The 18554-nt window shown below is 40.8% G+C and overlaps 2 long non-coding RNA genes across 3 annotated transcripts; one reads left to right on the plus strand and one right to left on the minus strand.

The window, feature by feature from the left end:
• Positions 1-6242: 6242 nt before the first annotated feature.
• On the minus strand, positions 6243-16203 carry LOC106490048 (uncharacterized). 2 transcript variants are annotated; one of them, XR_001293534.1, is made up of 5 exons: positions 16109-16203; positions 11286-11375; positions 8826-8930; positions 7244-7334; positions 6243-6297 (listed from the first exon to the last, which is right to left on the minus strand). It is a non-coding gene; the product is annotated as an uncharacterized lncRNA (long non-coding RNA). The 2 variants fall into 2 exon arrangements; XR_010884055.1 differs by lacking the exon at positions 6243-6297 and having other exon boundaries at positions 7284-7334; positions 8809-8930.
• LOC106490047 (uncharacterized) lies at positions 7271-10402 on the plus strand. Its single transcript, XR_001293533.1, has 3 exons — positions 7271-7355; positions 10013-10126; positions 10220-10402. It is a non-coding gene; the product is annotated as an uncharacterized lncRNA (long non-coding RNA).
• Positions 16204-18554: the final 2351 nt, after the last annotated feature.

Raw genomic sequence — 18554 nt, forward strand, 5'->3', positions numbered from 1 at the left:
TGCTGGGATGTCAAAGTGCTTTTGTTCTCCTGCCCCCTCTTTCTTGCTTGTAAAATTGCTAAGTAAACTATTAATTTGGAAAAAAAAATAGAACTATTAACTCCTGGAAATTAATATTAATTACAAAATAGCACTTGGTTCAGCTATTTCCTAGCTTTCTACAGCAGTCATAACAGTCACATGACTTTCTCTTTTAGCTTGAAGACACACCGTTAAAGTCTTGAAAATAACATAAAACCACACCTGATTCAATGATTTCTTCATTCCATATAACAATCCATGTTAAAGCCCACATCAGCATCAGTCTGGATGGAGGAGAACATGACTAGGATAGAGTTTTCTAAAGCACGTGATCAAACCTTAAATTGATTTGTCTGAGTTGCTATCTTTCAACAGATGGTAATATTCCATTTGAATTATTTCCTGTACGTTTGTAACATCTCTCACATCTCTACTTTTCATTGTTTTCCCCAGTGTTCATTTGCTTTTGAGTCTGCTTGGGCTAGTAAAGCGCTCTCTTGACAGTAATTCTGCAGTCTGTATTTCCATTTAGAAATGCTGATCCAAAGAACCATGAGAAACCCCATATAGCCAGCATAGTTTAAATAGGTGTTTATGACTTTTCTTCTTTATAAGAAGGTGTGAAAAGAAACAAAAGTCCATTATTCAACCCAGTTTGGAATGACGGCCAATGAAATAAGCTGCTTTAAAAATAGGCTTAATACGTGTTATCATTGACCTGTTTCTTTGCTTCTCCCCTTTCACAAAAGGGAGTCAAAAAGCTTGATTTCCTTCTTGTTCCTGTGCTTTGTCATCCCACAGGCTCACTCTCAGTACTTTTTACAGACCTTATTTTTGTTACATTTGAGATAAGCCATCTCTGATGCATCAGTACACACCTTTGGGAGCACAGCAGAACTTGTTCCTTTTAGTTTCCCTCCTACACCGAATCCTCAATACTGAATATTTACCAGAGAAGGAAGTAGAACTCAGCCCAACTTGTCCTATGTTCATACCTCCTTAGCTGCTTTTTCTGACTCCAAAATTCCCAGCAAAGTTAAATAGCTTCAACAACACAACTGATGTTTGGGAAGTTAATGTAGAAGTATTAAGCAGCCCTGAGAACCTGGATATTTCAGGAGATAGGTAACAGCTTAGCCGGAGCTTTAGATTTTGAAAAGTGTCCTTAAGCACCCAGAATGGCAACCAGGCACTTAAGTCCTTTCATGGATGTATGTCAAACTCTTGGATAACTGAATCTTTAACTACTCAAGAATGAGCCACACACAGCCCAGTCAGAGAAGGAACTGCCTGTTGCATGGTTTGTGCAGCATTCATGGCAGAGGCTCCAAACTGTAGACATTACTCTGATAGAAATGCTGATAATAATTACTATTGTATCAGCCAACTGATGTTTGCAATGGAATGATACTTTTGATAACAATTCATTAATCCGAACCATAGCTATCATCTATTACATGAAGTTGCCAACTACTCATTTTTTTTACTGGAACTCCCCTCCATTAAGTTGAATTCATGCATTTCCAGTATTGCAGGTCTCTGTTTTCACATTTTGCAATCTGTCCTTTCATAATAAAAGATCTCATCAACTGAAAACATAAGCCTCAAATTATGACTTGAGAATACATCTACCTGATATCCACTTGTTCCCTTGCATATCCCACATTTTTGTGCTCTGTAATCCATCCTTCCCTTCCTTGCACTGGAGTGATGCGAACTGAACCTGTGCCATGGTGCTTTCTTTCATCAAGCTTAAAAGAAAAGGTAGATTTTGGGTAGGGTTAAATGGACCTTGCATGCAGGTTAAAATCAGAACACTGATTTTCAAACTGTGCTGTAGCACCTCATAAGTGCTTAATGTATTTGCTGACTCTGAGGCAGAATGGTAGTTCCCTTTCTGCAAGCCATGGACCATGTGGCAGGTTCTTGAACACCAGAGAAACACTAACAAGACAAATGACACCAAAGAGATTTCTGGGGAGGTGAAGTATATTCATGTTTGGACAGGAACTTTCTCTGCACTGATAGCAGGATCATCAATAAATTTCAGGAGCCCATTTATGTTCTCAGGAGCACTATCTACCCTCTTCTGCCATGACTTAGGAAACCGGACAGGGTGGGATCACATTCAATTGCAAATGCCGTGTGCGTTTGGAAGACAGAATGGAAGACGGTGTTCGCTTCAAAAAGTTTTAGATGCCTGCACAAATGCCGAAAAGCTGGAGTTTAATGCTTCCAAATGAAGTGCAACCTGGGTATTGATGGACTCCATAACCAGTTCCCACAGTTGGAAAATGCACTAATAAGTAATCCAACAAGATTAGGGATGAGTAGTGCTCTTATCCTGCCACACTTTAGACCAAATGTGTCCCTATCTGCTAATACACGATTTTGCGGCCTAGGCTTATTCTTTCACTTTGGTAGATGAGGCAACAGCCAATATATACGTGCAACATTCTGCCCCGATAAATATTTTGAATTGTGGTGAATGGCAAGGAAGAAGACAGAGTATCGATTTGCTTGAAAACCAACACATCAGATTCACTGTGGCTTTCTATATTTGCTATTTTGAACTATCAGAAAATCAATTCAACGTAGGCTGCATCCTCTGTTATTATAACTGAGTAAAATCTTTTTAATGCATTCCTCTTCCATTGCAGTTGTGTGGGCAGCGTTAACAGTTTCAGTAACAGAAAACATTAATAATTTCAACAACACAAGTTGTTGAAAGGATATCATCAGAGCTGCCAGCCGCAAAACAGACCCCAAAATCTCCATAAACAGGAATCTCTGAAAACACCACAATGATATGCAAACTGAAGAAAACAAAAGAAAAAAGGAGTGCTAATTAAACTGAGTTAACCAGAACAAAATATAAACAAACTCAATAAAATACTATTTATAAAACTGCAATATGTAAGAAGGCAATGCAAGTGGCATCCATGACACATGACTTGCTGTCTGCAACTCCTGTTTCATGTTTTTCTTTTCTGATTCTTCTTGCTCATGTGATGCAACATGGTACAGGAGTGAGAAGCAGGACAATGATCAGTGCTACTTTTTGGAGTTTATAGCAGCAAGCAGGAAAGATTGCCATGGTAGGGACTAGAAAAGTCCTACCATTTTACTGAGGATTTATAATGTGGGACTGTTCAGCCATGCTGGTGCTATGGACAAGACTCTGTCCTTCACATGGGCCTGAGAGAAATTGGGATCTCCTGATGCTCATACTGCTTCAGTTTCATGGTTCTTTTCTATGGTTGCCTGTGCCCAAAATACATGCTTTGGTCTCACTATGTCTTTTTTCTCTTCTGCTGACCTCACGTTACAGTGTTATGAGCCCACATTCAGCATCTACCAGCAAGGAGGATACCAAGATGTTGTCCATAGACCATACTGAGACAAGACGGCTTGGTCACCAGTTCTGCCAGTCTCTAAAAATGGCTGTTTCATTAGTCATGCTTTCATTTACACTTGACAATTTTTATCATATTGGATGCATCGTTCCCTACTCATTTTTGAAGTGCAGCCTGAGGAAATCAAATAGATGTTCTTTTGTTCAGTGGCCCAGTAAAAACAGTATTGCCATTTCTGGTATGAGGTCACAGGCCCTATACTGACTTTGCATCGTGCTAACTTTAAACCATCCCAGCCTCTGCTGCAGCATGTTCACCACCTTGCAGGGAACATTCAGGGAGAGGGTGAGGCTGCTCATTTTGAGGAGTGGTGGCAGTTGGTGGGACAGTTGTTGTCAAACTGACAAGATCAGCCAGGACCAGCTTGCCCACTTTCAGCAGGGTGGGGAAGCCTGCCAAGTTCATTCCACCTGCACCAGCAGCACCACATGACTCTGGCTGGAGTTGGCATTGAGCTGTGTGGAGCTCATGCTTTGGTTCCTGTTGGCCAGCAGGAAGCACTGCTCAAAGCCCACAAAACTGCTCGGTGCCCACTGTGTCAGCCACTGCACTAGCATGTTCCAGGACTGGTCCTCCCGGATCTGCCTGGCCAGCACCACCATGTCCCAAATCTTCTCCTGGCAGAGCTCCAGGTAGGACATGGAAACCAGGTTGCTCCACTCCTGGCTCTCGGAGCCAGCATCAGTGTCCTGTGTTGTCTCCAGCATATCCAACAAAGCCTGCAGAGTTGTATCTGGCTACTGTGGGCTGCCCATAAAGGTGTGTGTCTTACTGGAACAACTGGGCCTGTAGACTAAGACACGAACCTTCTGCCCTTCCAAGGGACCTTGTCCACAGACAGCATCAAACTGGTGGTTGGTGGCCTGGTTCCAGGGAGTAGAAGTCAAAGTGGCAGACTCAAGGCTCTTCCCAGGAATATCTTTGGGGGACTTCTAATGGGTAATAGCCAGGAATTTGTGTACAAGTGAAATGGAGAGTGACTAATGGGGGGAGGAAGAAAGAAGGGGGGATGAAAGGTTGTAGCATCTTTTACTGGACAAGACTCTGTGTCCAGGTTTCAGGCTAGATAGTGCATAAGAACATAAATTATGTGGATATCTTCAAATGGGAAGGAGACAGTATCTCAGGCCTTACAAGCATATAAATGAGCAGAAAATTTTTTCTGTTATTAAGTGATTCAGCAAGATCTGCGTTATCAGCTAAGCTGCTTAAGTATCTAGGACTCCTGCAGCATAACAAATCTGCAACCATTATCTTCCAGGTGTTTCTAAGTCTTAGGAGAATACCAATAAACTTCATAAATAACTGGTACATGACTGATACTCTGATGCTGGCTATATTCCTTTCAGATGTTCCCCATTATCTGGGTGTGCTCCACTAGTTAGCTAGCACTGTGTTGAGAGGTCCTCCTGATAATGACACAGCAAAGGCAGTTTCTGTTAGTGCTGCTCTTCAGAAGCTTCTGAAAAATTAAATAATGTAACCCAGTGGAGGTCAGCAAAGAGACAAAGAATGTGCGAAAGAACTAAAAGTTCAGAAGGAAAAAATACGGTATGAATGGATGGGTAACATTGGCAGTATTGTACCCTTGCATTTTCATATGTTGCAAAATACGCTTTCATAATAACAGATCTTATCTACTGCCCTCCTCCAAAAGCATTAGTTATGACTCAAGAATTGCAGCACAGATTTGCTGAATAGAAAAAATGATATAATCTCTTTTCTGTCATAGCATGCTGCACCCTTTTGGCTAGTAGAACTGATTATGCCCTATTCTGGTGATAACTGCACCCACAGTCACAGGGAGCATGCCTCAACCCCTTGAATAAATTATGGAAATATATGGAAGCTTTCTCCCACTAACTTTTCTTCTCTTTTAACTTCTTAAACTCCTTAAAAAAAATACCCTACATTACTCCCATTTGCTCCATTCCAGATTGCTTTTCAAAACACCAGATCACCAGTTACCACATTTTTGTCATACTTCTACCTAAATCAGACCAAAATTTCCTAATAAAACCCTGACACAACTACAGTGCTGAAGAGGCACTAAATATGCAGCCTTACATGTCTGAACATGGCAGATGAGAACCTCAAGGTGGAAGAGAGGCTTCCCAGAGCCATGGAAACTCAAAACACATTTACAGCCCATCTGAGCCAAACTATGAATACTGTGTCACAAGAACAGGGTGATGACTAGCTTACCTTACTGGGTAAGGGAAGAGAGGGACTTAAACTCTTATTTATATTCTTTGTGGGATGGTGGTTTGTGGGAACTATTACTGTATGTTGCAACCAGGGAAGAACAGCTCTCTAGATACTCAGACAGTCTGATGTATTTTTTCGAAATTTCTCTCCAAGTCAGGTTACACTGTGAAGGAAATGGGCATTCATCTAACACTCTGGTGCCTGGGTGTACAGTAACATGGAATAACTTCTAATACTGTTAATAGGACAAAAAGGAAAAGATAATCTGAAAAAGATGCTTAAAGATCCTGCATAATAAACCATAGCATAGTAAAACAGATTTTGTAACACCAACGGGGCTGTGATTTCTCTCACCAGCCTTGTTCCTTGCACCTCCAAGTTTGCAAAGCATAACAGCAATCCCCTTGCTACTACAACAGGGCACAGAAAGGGAAGACACAGCAAAGAATCACACACCATCTCTACTCAAACCTGCGCAGGAAATAAAATTAAGTGCACGATCACTTACTGCCACAGGAAGCATTCCTCTTTTATTAAACAACATCCAGAAATTTCAGCAACTGAAAACTTTATCACTCTAGATGAACTTTGCCTTATGTTATCTTGTTCCTTTTCCAGTGTAGCTGTTCTGCAAACTTGGACACCTGAAAATCTGAAAATAGTTAAAATACGTCAAACTCAGTCACTTGAAAAATTAAAAATGTAGGCTTAAGGTTATGCCCAGATCACCTTATCTTTACACCCTTTGAATGATGTCCTAATCTACCAATCCGTCTCTTTCTCTCCCCCTCTCCTGACTCTTACTTCACTCTTACAGCAGATAGATTTAGTCTATGTTTTCCCTCCCAGGCCAAATATTTATGTCTAGATTCATTTTACCTAAGTGTCCAACTGAAGGGCCTAAGTTAAGGGGAGGGGTGCTTTAAACTCTCTGTGGCTGACGCAACAAGACATACACTCTCAGTGGGTGATTCAATTTTAGCTGGGCCACGGTTTTGATAGAGAATATTGAACTGAAGCTGTTTAGAATTAATTGCTTAGCATAACTTGCTTAGCATTAGTAGCTAAATTTGCTGAAGCCTTAGGCCTCAGGCTGGGAACTTGCTGGGAACTTTTACTTAGATAAGTAAAAGGGGGCCCCAGAGCCGGTTCAAGCTAGAGAGATAAAGAAGTTACACGGACAGCAGGAGTAGCCAACCTTGAAGATAAGAAGCAGCCTGCCTAGAGACAATGAAGGGGCCCAGTGAAGAAGGGGAAGAACCCAGACCTAACTATTACTATTGGTCCAAACTATCGCTTAAGGGGTGGGGAATTTAGATTGTAAGGGTATAATTGCCCAGGGATTTCTTTGTTTGGGGTCCCTCTTCGGAGGCACCCAGCTCGAGCTGTAATTACCGCACGTGTATCATTAAATTCTAATTTTCTTCAATCTGACTCCGAACTTCTGCCTCAGCAGGAATCTAGGGTCGGACCCTGTTATGGTGGCCGGAGAGCCTGATTTTCCATAACAGTTTATCTCATACGGATTACTATCCCGTGATAGAATTTGGACCCTTTTATTCTCTTGCCCATGGTCTTGGCACTACACTTTCACTTACCATCAAAACGCACAGACCGCACTCAACTGCTGCTTCACTGCTGGTGGTCTCTATAGCAAGAGAAGCCCCGCACCCTACTACTGGATATAATCTGTGAAAAAGCAGCACAGAGGTGAGTTATGGTGGGTATTTCGAAGAATACATGTAACGCTCTCCTCCTTGTGTCACAGCATTGCTAAACTGTGTTCTCACCATCCAGCTCACATGATGGGATTACCTGGAATAGTCTCAGCTGGTTTCCATGACATACTGCCACTCTCATGGGGAGAAAGGAACTAAGATATCATTATTCCTAATGTCACAGCTCTTGGTTTTCAAAAATGTGTTTTACTGCCCTAATTTCTTCCTTTCCTAATCTTCAGAGGTTGATGTTGTGCTATTTGGAAAAAACCCAAGATACAGCCTAGCAACTCCTGTATTTTAGCAACGACAACAGAATCACTGGAATTGCAAGAGCAATCTCAAATTATATCATATAACGTTAACGAATATTGGACTGAAGCTGCCTAGAATTAATCGCTTAGCATAGCTTGCTTAGCATTAGTAGCTAAATTTGCTGAAGCCTGAGGCCGCAAGCTGTGAACTTTCACCTAGATACTTTAAACTTCTGCCTAGTTAGGTAAAAGAGGGCCCCAGAGCTGGTTCAAGTCGGAGAGATGGGGGGAAGGAGGGTGGGGGCTGTAGAGAGAAATAAGCAGTTTAGCATTACTGAGCACCAGCAGGGAGATGGACTTTAACCTAGGACGCAGAAGAAAGAAACAAAGAAACCACAAGACTGATTCCAGAGGGCAAGATAAGGAAGTAGAAGAGCCATACAACTATGCAAGAAAGAAGTGACCCAAAGACTGGTTGCGAGGGACAAGATAAGGGAGTAAAAGAGCCATCGGCACCTATGCAGAAGTGCGATAAGAAGTAAAGAACAGACCTGGAAACTACGGAAAGGACCAACGGGGAGCTGGAAGACCCCGAACTCTAATGTTATGATTGGTTCAGAACTACGGGGTGGATACTAGACTGGAAGGGTATAATTACCCATGGATTTGGCCAAACGGGGGTCCCTCTTTGGAGGCACCCAGCTCGAGCTGTAATTACCGCACGTGTGTCATGAAAATTTATTTTGCTCCCATCTGACTTTGCACTTCTGCCTCAGTGGGAACCAAGGGTCGGACCCTGTTTTGGTGGCCAGCGAGCCTAATTTTCCATAACAATAGCAAGTGAAATAAGTCTCTTATTGGTGATATAAAGTCAGCAGAGAGACCTCATAAACATTTAGAAATTATGTTGCCACCATACCAATGACAGTGGCAGGGGGAATACAGAGAAACTTGGAATCACACATGCCCCTAAAACAAATGATGGAGAGGAACTTGTGGCAGTTTCCCACAGTAAATGTATATATCATCCTGAAAAAAGAGAAGGGCATTCTTTATGTATATGCTACTGCACCCTCTCCTCCTCTTTTTCCTACAGAGGATAGGAACTCTGTATTTCAGGAGGTGAAAAAGCACAGTGCTATTAAGCCAGTAATGATTTCCTGTGCATGCAGTATATAAGACTTTACCCACCCTTTGCATATACTCACAGACATCATTTGTAGAAAGTTTGTAAAAAGATCTGCATCAATATTTGGAGCAAAATGATTATTGCAGCTTGCCTCACAAGGTAAGGATCCACCCGGCCTTCCCATCTGAAATATGCCAACAGGCACAGACAAGTCACATTAAATAGCAGGTGAAAACACATTGCATAACACTACAGTCTCTATTCCTGAGAAGTCATCTCTGCAACAGCATGGGCATAACGTGCTCCATTCACTAGATCTCATGGAAGGTGCTTCCTCTGTATAAGCATGTTTTCTACATCAGTAATTATGAGGGCAAGTGCAATAGTAATGAGACCTATTAGGCCTGTGCAAAGAACAGCCCCAAATCATATTGTTGTTCAATAAAATTTAAATACATGCATATAGGTTACAAATGTATTGGTTCCTGATTTTTTATTTGGAAAAAAGTATTGGAAATGTCACTTGAAAATTTGCTAGGTTCTTTCAGTTTCCTCTAATATGATGGACACTGCGTTTCTCTGATCATGCTAGTAGCCCTTCTTCTTTAGTTTTGAATTAGTCTCTCTGGGGAACGGACAACCAACTGTTTGCACGGTCATCTAGATGAGATGTCCCCAGAGTCTTGTACAGTAGCAATAAAAGTTTTCTTTTGCTGCTGGAAATTACTGGGCTGCTATGTTCTAAGGTTGCATTTGCCTTTTCCAGAGGCTCACTGCAGCATTGGCTCATAGTCATCATTGCCCACCCATAGCCTTTCCTCCTCTGTGGATTGCCGAGTACACTGTCCCTCTTACAACAGCATTAATGAAGGCAATAACTAGGATGGATTCCAGGACTTGAATAACTCCCACTAGTAAGCTACCTCTAGCTTGAAATCATCTTCCCTGCACTGCTTATTAGCAGGTGCAACCTAATTTTTTAGTTAAAATAATCCAACATCAGGACAGACAGGAAAAATCATTATTGCCATTAACACAACTGAGTGACCTGTTAGCCAAAATGATTAAATCTCATCCTAGCATTGACACCATGTGCTTTCTAACTAATCTTCAGGGAAAATAAAAGTGAAAGTTCTTACTTTCTTATTCTAAATGGTGCTCAGGCAATAAATGCATAGTACTGGATATGCAGACAGCATAAATATGTCAGATAAGTATTTGAATTTAAGTATCTTTCTCTGCTCCTTTTATGACTGACTTATACAGAAACAGAGCAACCAAAAATGAAATAATGGAAAAATGTGACTACAAAATGGCAACATAGAAGTTAGAAATCACAACATAAAATTGCAACGCAAGAACTTAGAGTGGTAGGTAGAGGTAAGTATGTTTAACGCTGTTTTATTTCACTAGATTGCAAATAGATTATTTTCTTTAACCAGCTAACCTATTTTTATCTTCTACAAATTTAAGGATCACACTTTCAGAAGTGCAGCTGCTTTTGCACAAACCATGGCGTTTCACACCAGGACTCTTGCATCTAGTGCAAAAATTTGCAGCTGGGGCACAGTACATCCTTCAGCTTTGATTTGAGGACTTCTTATAAAAGTAAATTGAGCACATATCGTGGTAATGCATTCCAGTGGATAATTCGTGTCACAGACTGAATGTTACTTTTAATTTCAGTTTTGAATGAATTTGACCCACTGACCAGATCTGGTTGTTTTTATCATGTAGCGAATAAAGCTCTTCAATATCAGAAAGCTTCTCTCTTGGTGGTTCAGATATAGACAGTGCTCCATGGCATCTCACTGTCTCCAGAAAAGGATAATATAAGCATCAGAATAGTTCAGCTACAATTAATGAATTAATTCACTTAATTTTTGCCATCTAAAGGACACATAATCCCAGACATTTTTCTTATTCTTTCTCTATAGTCATTTGAGAAAAAGGGATAGCACAAATCACACTCTAAAAATGCCTCTCTCACTACATTGACAAGAGAACCTAGACACTAGCCTAGATAAGATGCTTAACTTTAGAAGGCTAAAAGTAGGCAAGATGAGTCCTATTTAGTGTGTCCCGAGTGTTACGAATGATAACACCACTCATTTCCTGAACAATTCTTGCTAGAGGCAGCACAATTTTAAGACTAAAATAAAACTGAACTACAGTACTTGAGATCTACTCAGATTCCCTCTGTGTTCCATCCACTTGTTTTGGACAGTTACCAGCTTACCTTCTAACCTTCTCTGTCATAAGTGAAATTGCACTTTCAGCTCCTATCATCAGGTCTTATTCAACCAACCTCAACTGAGAATTGGTGTGTTGCGCACTTACTTACAAAATTCCAGACACCCCTTCACTCTGTGAGAACAATCTATTCAATTTTCTTTGAGGGAAAGGAGGGGGAAGCAAAGCAGGGTGATATAATTCCTTCTGTCATTTAGCAACCATTATCAAGATTAAAAGGGAAGAACAGTATTTTGTAGCTGGACCAGTTTCTTGCACAACCTGTGCCTTGCACCTACTAGGTTACCTAATTGCCTTGGTTCACCTGAAGGGACTGGGTCCATATTTCATCACAACTCATCTTCACTTTTAGGATCTTCTTCCCTCTGTTTCCCCACTAGGTAGAAAGAAGCAGAAGCAGGAAGTTAGCTACTACATTAGTCAAACTATGCAAATCATTATTGCATGCCAACAACAATTTATTGGGTTAACAGAGATTTTGGCATGCAATTGCATTTGGAAAAGCAAACTTTCATTCAATGGCATTGTACTCAGGATATGTGCCAACTTACTTCACATCCCCAGGCCCATAAGTGCAGCTAGTTCTGCAAATGATATGAAGTTATTAACTGCAATTCAGTATTGTAAAACAAGATGACAATTCAAATAATCAATGACACAGAAGTCACAAATAGACAAATCACCCTCATCTGTGCCTTTGAAAATGTGTAATAATAGTCCATGCCTCTTAGGAAAATTTCTTACATGTTGATAAGGAACACTAAACATAATTATAACTGATTATGTTCTATATTTGGTTCCTTTACAGAAGAAGTGTAGTACCCTGGCATACAAAGAACAGATAACAATTCACTTATACTGGTTTATCAAAATATGTTAAGTATTAAGGATTAAAGATAAATGAATGTTGAATTGCAATGGCTCCTTTTAGAGGATTGTTATGTTAGAAACATCTTCATACAAGGGCAGGAAATGGTCACATGTTGTCACCCATGCTCAGGAACAAAACAAGCACTTGCAAATTTTTCAGTTAAGCTCAAATTTTTCTGCTCCCTACTCACCTGTAATTGGCATTTCTTATTTTTCAAATGTAGTTGTTAATGTTTTCTTCCAAAAATAATGTCTTAAGAAACTATCAGGTTAAATTAATATTTTACTGATAAAAGGTGGCAAAACCAGATTCAGTCTCTTTTTTTCTGAACGCTTGTTTCTGAATACTTGATGGGATATCTTGTCTTTACTCATCTGGTACTGCCTTCCACCAGTGCCAGTCATTTCCTCCCTCCCTTTCTGTTCTTTTTCTGCTCCCCCCTCTCCAGGCCTAAATATCATCATTGCTTTTTGTGAGGCCTGAACTGTGCAAGGATGAGGTAGACCAAGGGTACCCCCTAGAGAGAGGCAAAAAACAGTCTTGGGATTACTACATAAGGAAGACCAGGAAGAACACATGGTCTCTAAAATCTGCAGGCAATTTGCAATCCACAATGCATAGTCCAGGAGATCTGAATTATCCCCACAATCTAGAGAAACCAGGGAGAGCAAGTTCAGGACCAGGGAACAAGAGGACTTTGGACCCAATGGACAAACAGGATATTAAGTTCTGAGAGGTCCAGGAGAGTCTAAAGCTCCATCCACGTGAATACACCCAAGAGCACTTCCACAGCCCAAGTTTGGAGGCATGCCACAGGAAATACCCAGGGATATAGCAACTTTCTTCCGCAGCCCCATTTTCATGAAAGGCATCCTGGGTGTACAGACCCAAATGAGCGTGCTGGCAGAACACATCAGGCCCTTGATCAGAATGACTAGCCCCCCTTGGCCTTTGGGTGCTCGTATGATGTGAGACCTTGGGACACAGGTTGACATTTAAGGATAGATATATTTTATAAGAACCCAAAATCTGACAATGAACTAGTCATCTATGTATTCTTTGAAGGTTAAAAGGATTAAGACCTATATAGCTTTTGCTTCAGAATCCAAGCTTTTTGGATACGAAGAAACTCTTGAAAATATGGAGTGTAACCACTGCAGCATCTCAGAAGAGTAAAGTGCATTGAGGGAATCGCCTCAAAACTAAATGTTCAGGAAATTAGTTGAACCATCACCATTATGGAAATGTATATTGCAAAAGCAATTGAACATGTAGGGATGGCAGACAGTAAATAGAATTTATTATGAAAACCAAAAATACAACAGCCATAGTTCCTATTAGACTGTAATTATAATTAGTTCCATAGCTACTGTGGTAAAAAGTTTAATTTGATGTATGTGCTGCCAGTACCCTTAAGATATACTTTAAACATAAGCTGTTCTAGGCACAGTTTAGGCTTAGTTCTGTATTACAAATGCCTGTGGTTTACCACCTAACATATTAGGAACATGGGATGAAAGTTTGACAGGTCTCAAACAGGCATCAGAAACAGCATTCATAAATTGTGACAAATACTTATGTATTTGCTTGCACGATCCCTGCATAACCTCCAAGGATCAACTGTGCAGTCTTTTATGGATGTCATCAGCACCAGTTAGCTCAAGAATCTAATCGTTTGGTTTACATACATGGTTGTTCAAAGTCTAAGTCAATAGTCTTATGAATATTGTTATCAGAAGATTATTTCATGCTTTTATATTTTTGTTATAAGATTATTTCATGCTCATCATTTAAAGCTGACCTGCATTGTTGAAAGAAAACTTGGCACAAGTGCAGGAGTTTAACTGTTCCCAATTAAGTTTTACTTCAGCTTTTACGAATTACGGATCAATGGAGGCAGCAAAGAGAAACTGTTTATAGGAGTTTATTCAGAGTATCTTGATTTGTGAGTGTGCCACAAGATAAGAGAAAGGAGAGACAGGGAACAACTAAATTTGTAGGAAGTACCCCTGGGTGATAGATTGATAGCTGAAATGGCAAGTGAGTATTGTGAGCCATGATATGTGGGAACTGATGCATTAGGGAAAGGTTTGTCTACAAGTAGAATCGATGTTATTAAATTGATTTGTCTAGACCCATTCTGATCCTATTTTGCAAATGGCTGTAAACCTTGGCAATAATAGGCAGATCAAGCAAGCTTTCTAATATACATTTTGAAACACGTGAGGCTGAGAAAGCAGGGCTAGGAGCTATATTCTGAAAAGGACATTGCACTGTTGTGAGAGACTCCAAGCACAGATTTCCATACCACCAGCCAATAGAATGGATGTGATTATTGAAGAATCATGTTATTAAAGCATGTGTGGGGAGATCAGAATCTTATCCTGGGAAAATCTAGATGACAATCTGATACGCACGAGAAAGAACAGATTTTTCACTCCCTACATCTTTTGGAGAATACCTTTCACTACTACAGAGAATAAGGCTGTCTCAAGTTATCCATCTTCTTCACAAAGTTAGGTACCTACCACCTCTCTGTTAATTCTATTATTCCAAACTTGAGAATAATCACCTCACATACTTCTCCTGTATTGTAAGACCTTGAAGAACTCAAATGTTTCCGCCAAAAGTCACCATACCATCACCTTTCTAAAGGAATCCCCAATTCTTCTCCCATCTTGCTGCAATTTTCACTATGAGATCGCATAACAAGGGTGACATCAAGTTCTGATGCACAGCTCAAGTCTTGATTTGTATTTCACCAGTTTTTCTAAAGAATATATCTCTAAATCAAAATTACCTCTCTCCTCATTCCCTTAACATATATATTCATACTATACTATTTCACAGAAACTCGATACTGTTTTCAAATCCTCTAAGGAGCTCATACCATACCAATGGGAATACACCATCCTTATTACTGAACTTGGGAGATTGTGTGCAGTTCTTCTCTGGTATGCTTCAAAATGGGTGAATTTGAATGTGGCCACGTGCAGAGAAGGGACACTGAACTTCCTTGCAAATATTTGGAGAGGAACAACAACATGTGCATGAAGAGACTCTAGTCTGGCCTCATCAACACCCTTGTTATATACCCTCTTTGTAGGTTGCTAGCGTTGATTCACAGACTGAAGACCAATGCACCAACTCGTGTTACTTCCTATGTAATATATCAGAGTTTATAGTTAGTCCTTCACTGAACTTCAGTCACTGGACTGCAGTCCTTTTCTTGACAGTTTTACACCCTCGCAGTTGATGGATCAAGAGCTGTCCTTTCCTAGCAGAAACTGGCTCATTAAGGCACAGATCCTAGATCTTGGTGTGGATTTGTGGACCGGTAGTACTGTTACATCAGTCAACCCAAAAGAACGCTTTTTCCTTCAGTGTCTATAGACACCAGGTTCTAATACTGTATTTTCTTTAGGTGTCCTGTGGACTGCCTGGAGGATTAACCTTGGGAGGAAATGGATTATCCTCTAAAACTACTTATGTTTCGTAAATGCTTTGCACCAGCCCAGCATGAGAGATGTAAGTGGATATCATGCAAGTATTACATCTTGCTTCTCCTAATTGCTCCTAATCCTTGACTAGATAAACAGAGACCTCGGACTATGCCTGCGGGATACTTTTGAAAATCCAGGCAGAGTGCTAATTGTTTAATCTTAGCCCTGGGCAGCCACTAGCTGCTTATATACTGGTTGTTCATGGATTATAAATCTAAGGAGGCGGTGATATCAGAAGCACGGAGTGCTTCATGATACATTGGTGGGCCCAGTGCTGCAAATGCTGTCTTTCGGATGTAGAACGTAAAGCTTGACAGCAGCAGGGATTATACCTGGGAAATCTGGATCTTGAAATATGACCTTCCACAGCAGGACCTCCAGGGTTCTGGAGCAGAAGGCTGACAGCAACATAATTAAATTAATTTGAATCTAAAGGGATTATATTAGGGACATAATGCAATTACATTTCCCTTTGTAGGAGGCACACAAAGGCTTCATGAGCAGATCAAGGCAAAGGAATGAGCTGTTAGCCTCAGCTGTTGGAGTCAGTCCCAAACACTACTGGACTGTCACAGAGATATTACGCAGAGTGAGCAAAGGAGATGCAACATACTCCTAGGCTATGACACCACATCGCTTCTCTTTGTAGGCAGTCACTAGACATAACCTAATCTAGAGAGAACTGAAAAACTTCTGCTACTTCTAATGCCTTGATATTTATCCTGAGACACTGACCTGGGCTTGTTTTCTTCTGCGGATGCATTTTCAATGGTGGTATCAGTGCTTGTTATTCTACTGTGAGCCTTGCAGTACTGGGTCCTTTCCTTAACAGTTCACCTCCTGGCAGTGACAAGAAGAGATGAAATCCTGTATTTGTGAAGAGAATGGAGAGGAGAGAGGGGGAAAAAAAAAAAGACACAATAAGCTTTGCCTTACGGTTACTCAGAAAAGCTTGAAACTTTGACCTCAGTGCATAAAAGGAACCCAGAAAACAGTGAGTGGTCAGAGAAGTTTTTGTGAGGAGGAGGGTGAGAAAGGCATTTGAATTTTATTTGTGGTTTATTTGGTTAAATACACTTTAAGTACTTTAAAGTAATTTTTAAAATACAGTTGGCACTTGTAGGGTTAAAAAAAAAAACCCTGTACTCTCCACTTAATTCCACTACTTGAATTTTTGAGTTTGACAGTCTGATTTTATATATATTCCAGACAAGGTCCATTTGTCCTGCACAGAAAGTAGGACCTGCTTTTGACGGCAAGATCCCCAATTTTCACATCGTGCATAAGACAGCTTTAAACAGGTTAATAAATTACCACTTTACCACATCAGTCCTGAAAGCAAACACCTGTCCCAATAGTTTTCTGCAATGGACCAGATATTGGTAGCCTGCCAGCATCACACCTTAGGGAAGCTTTGGATCCAGCTGTGACCCAAGCCCATGTCACCTCAGCCTTTACCTGCTATTCTCCTCTCCTCAACCAAGACTTTTATCTACCCTGGAAGCAGAAAGCCAAGCACTGAAGAACAGGCACAGTAGTCACAAGCCAATGCCCTGCTTAAGTACTTTATGCTAAGTACCTATGAGCAGTTTTACCATGTAGAGCTTTTAAAATATTTCCCTCCATTTCCACTGCAAGCCCAGAGCTTACACAAAGCAATTAGCTGTGGGAAGTAATTAACAGGGGTTCATGGAGCCCCCAAAAAATCAGACTACTCATGCCCTGAGCCACTTCTGCATCTGCTGAACTAACCCATGATGCACATGGAGCCTTCAGTCTGTCTTGCAAATGTTAAAGCAATTTTAATACTTTCAGGAGGAACAGAATCTCAGGTGCTAGACTGGGTTGAGCTTTCTTGGCACCTCTAGAAGTTGGAGAAAGTATGGAGAAAAAAAAAAAGGATGTGGGAGCATAGGTCCTCCTTCTCCCCCTTACCTCCCCCTCACCTCCCCCCCCAAAAAAAATCACCAACAAAAAAACCTGTGCTATCTCCAGGCTTCTGTTAACTTACTTAGCGTGTTGGAGTAGAGCAATACCCTGGCTTCTAGATTTATTTGTATTTGGAAATGGGCAGAATAACTGAATATTCACTCTGGCTAGACTGATCCTGTTCCTGAGTCTTGCTTTCTCCTGCAGTTTTAGATACAGGTTTTACTGTCAGCCTTAGACTGCCCTTTCCCTTTCTGCAAACTGGACTGAAAGAAGAGGCTATTTGTGTAAGAGGCCTTGTAGTCATTCCCATATTCCATTTCTTGGAGAAGAGGTTCTGGAGGAGTCTTGTTGCCCAGAGGGGAACTTAGGGACTCTGACCTGTCCTCCAGACATTGAGTCTCTTCCCCTCAGAGAATGAGGCAACATCAGTTGATAGCCAAGAACATCTCCTGTGGTCACTGATGGAGTTTTCGCAAAGGTGACGATGTGCCTTGTGGACACTGGCAGACTCTTTTTAGTATCCAAGGCTCTGTCAAAAAATAGATGCTAGAGAAAAATGCCTGTTGTTTACTCCTTCCCCCCCCCACATTGAAACGCAAGGATAATAGCACATGAGGTAAGAATGCTGGTCTGCCTCGTTTAGGCTCGCAAGCAACGAGGTGCACAGTCTGCCAAGCCCTCTAGTTTACGAATAAGCTCAAAAGCCTGAACTGCCCTCTAAATTTGTTGGAAAAATGTGAGGTTAGACTCATTCAAAGGACGGGATGGGAGAAATCAGGACACACTGAGGAAAAAGTAGTGCAATAAGGCATTATTGTGAAATTCAGAGTGTGTAATTTTCCATGCGGTGACAATTTCCCTTGCCGTACAGCAACTGGAATGGCTGCTCTCAGGAGGTAGTTTTTGGCTAAAAGCCACGAATTTCAAGTCCCTTGTAATCCTAGCTTCCAAACAGCCTGCTGTTATCAATTAGCCCGCAAACAAAGTTAGTGTTTCATCTTGTCTTTTCTCTCTTTTTCAAGCTCCTTACAAATTGATATTTTCAACTGGCTGCAGCTGGCTCTAGATCCAACCTGTGGTCTATCCACTCACCTTTGGGGCACCTGTAGCTTGCGCATTGTCCTGGGGAAACAGATCTTTTCAATGTCATTAACTGAAGACTCAGGTAAAATCCTGAAATAATAATTTTTTTATTATTTTTTTTTTACAGCTTTCACTGAATCTTATTTTCTAAACAAGAAGTACAGAA

This window comes from Apteryx mantelli, chromosome 4, assembly GCF_036417845.1.
Source record: "Apteryx mantelli isolate bAptMan1 chromosome 4, bAptMan1.hap1, whole genome shotgun sequence".
Taxonomy (NCBI): domain Eukaryota; kingdom Metazoa; phylum Chordata; class Aves; order Apterygiformes; family Apterygidae; genus Apteryx; species Apteryx mantelli.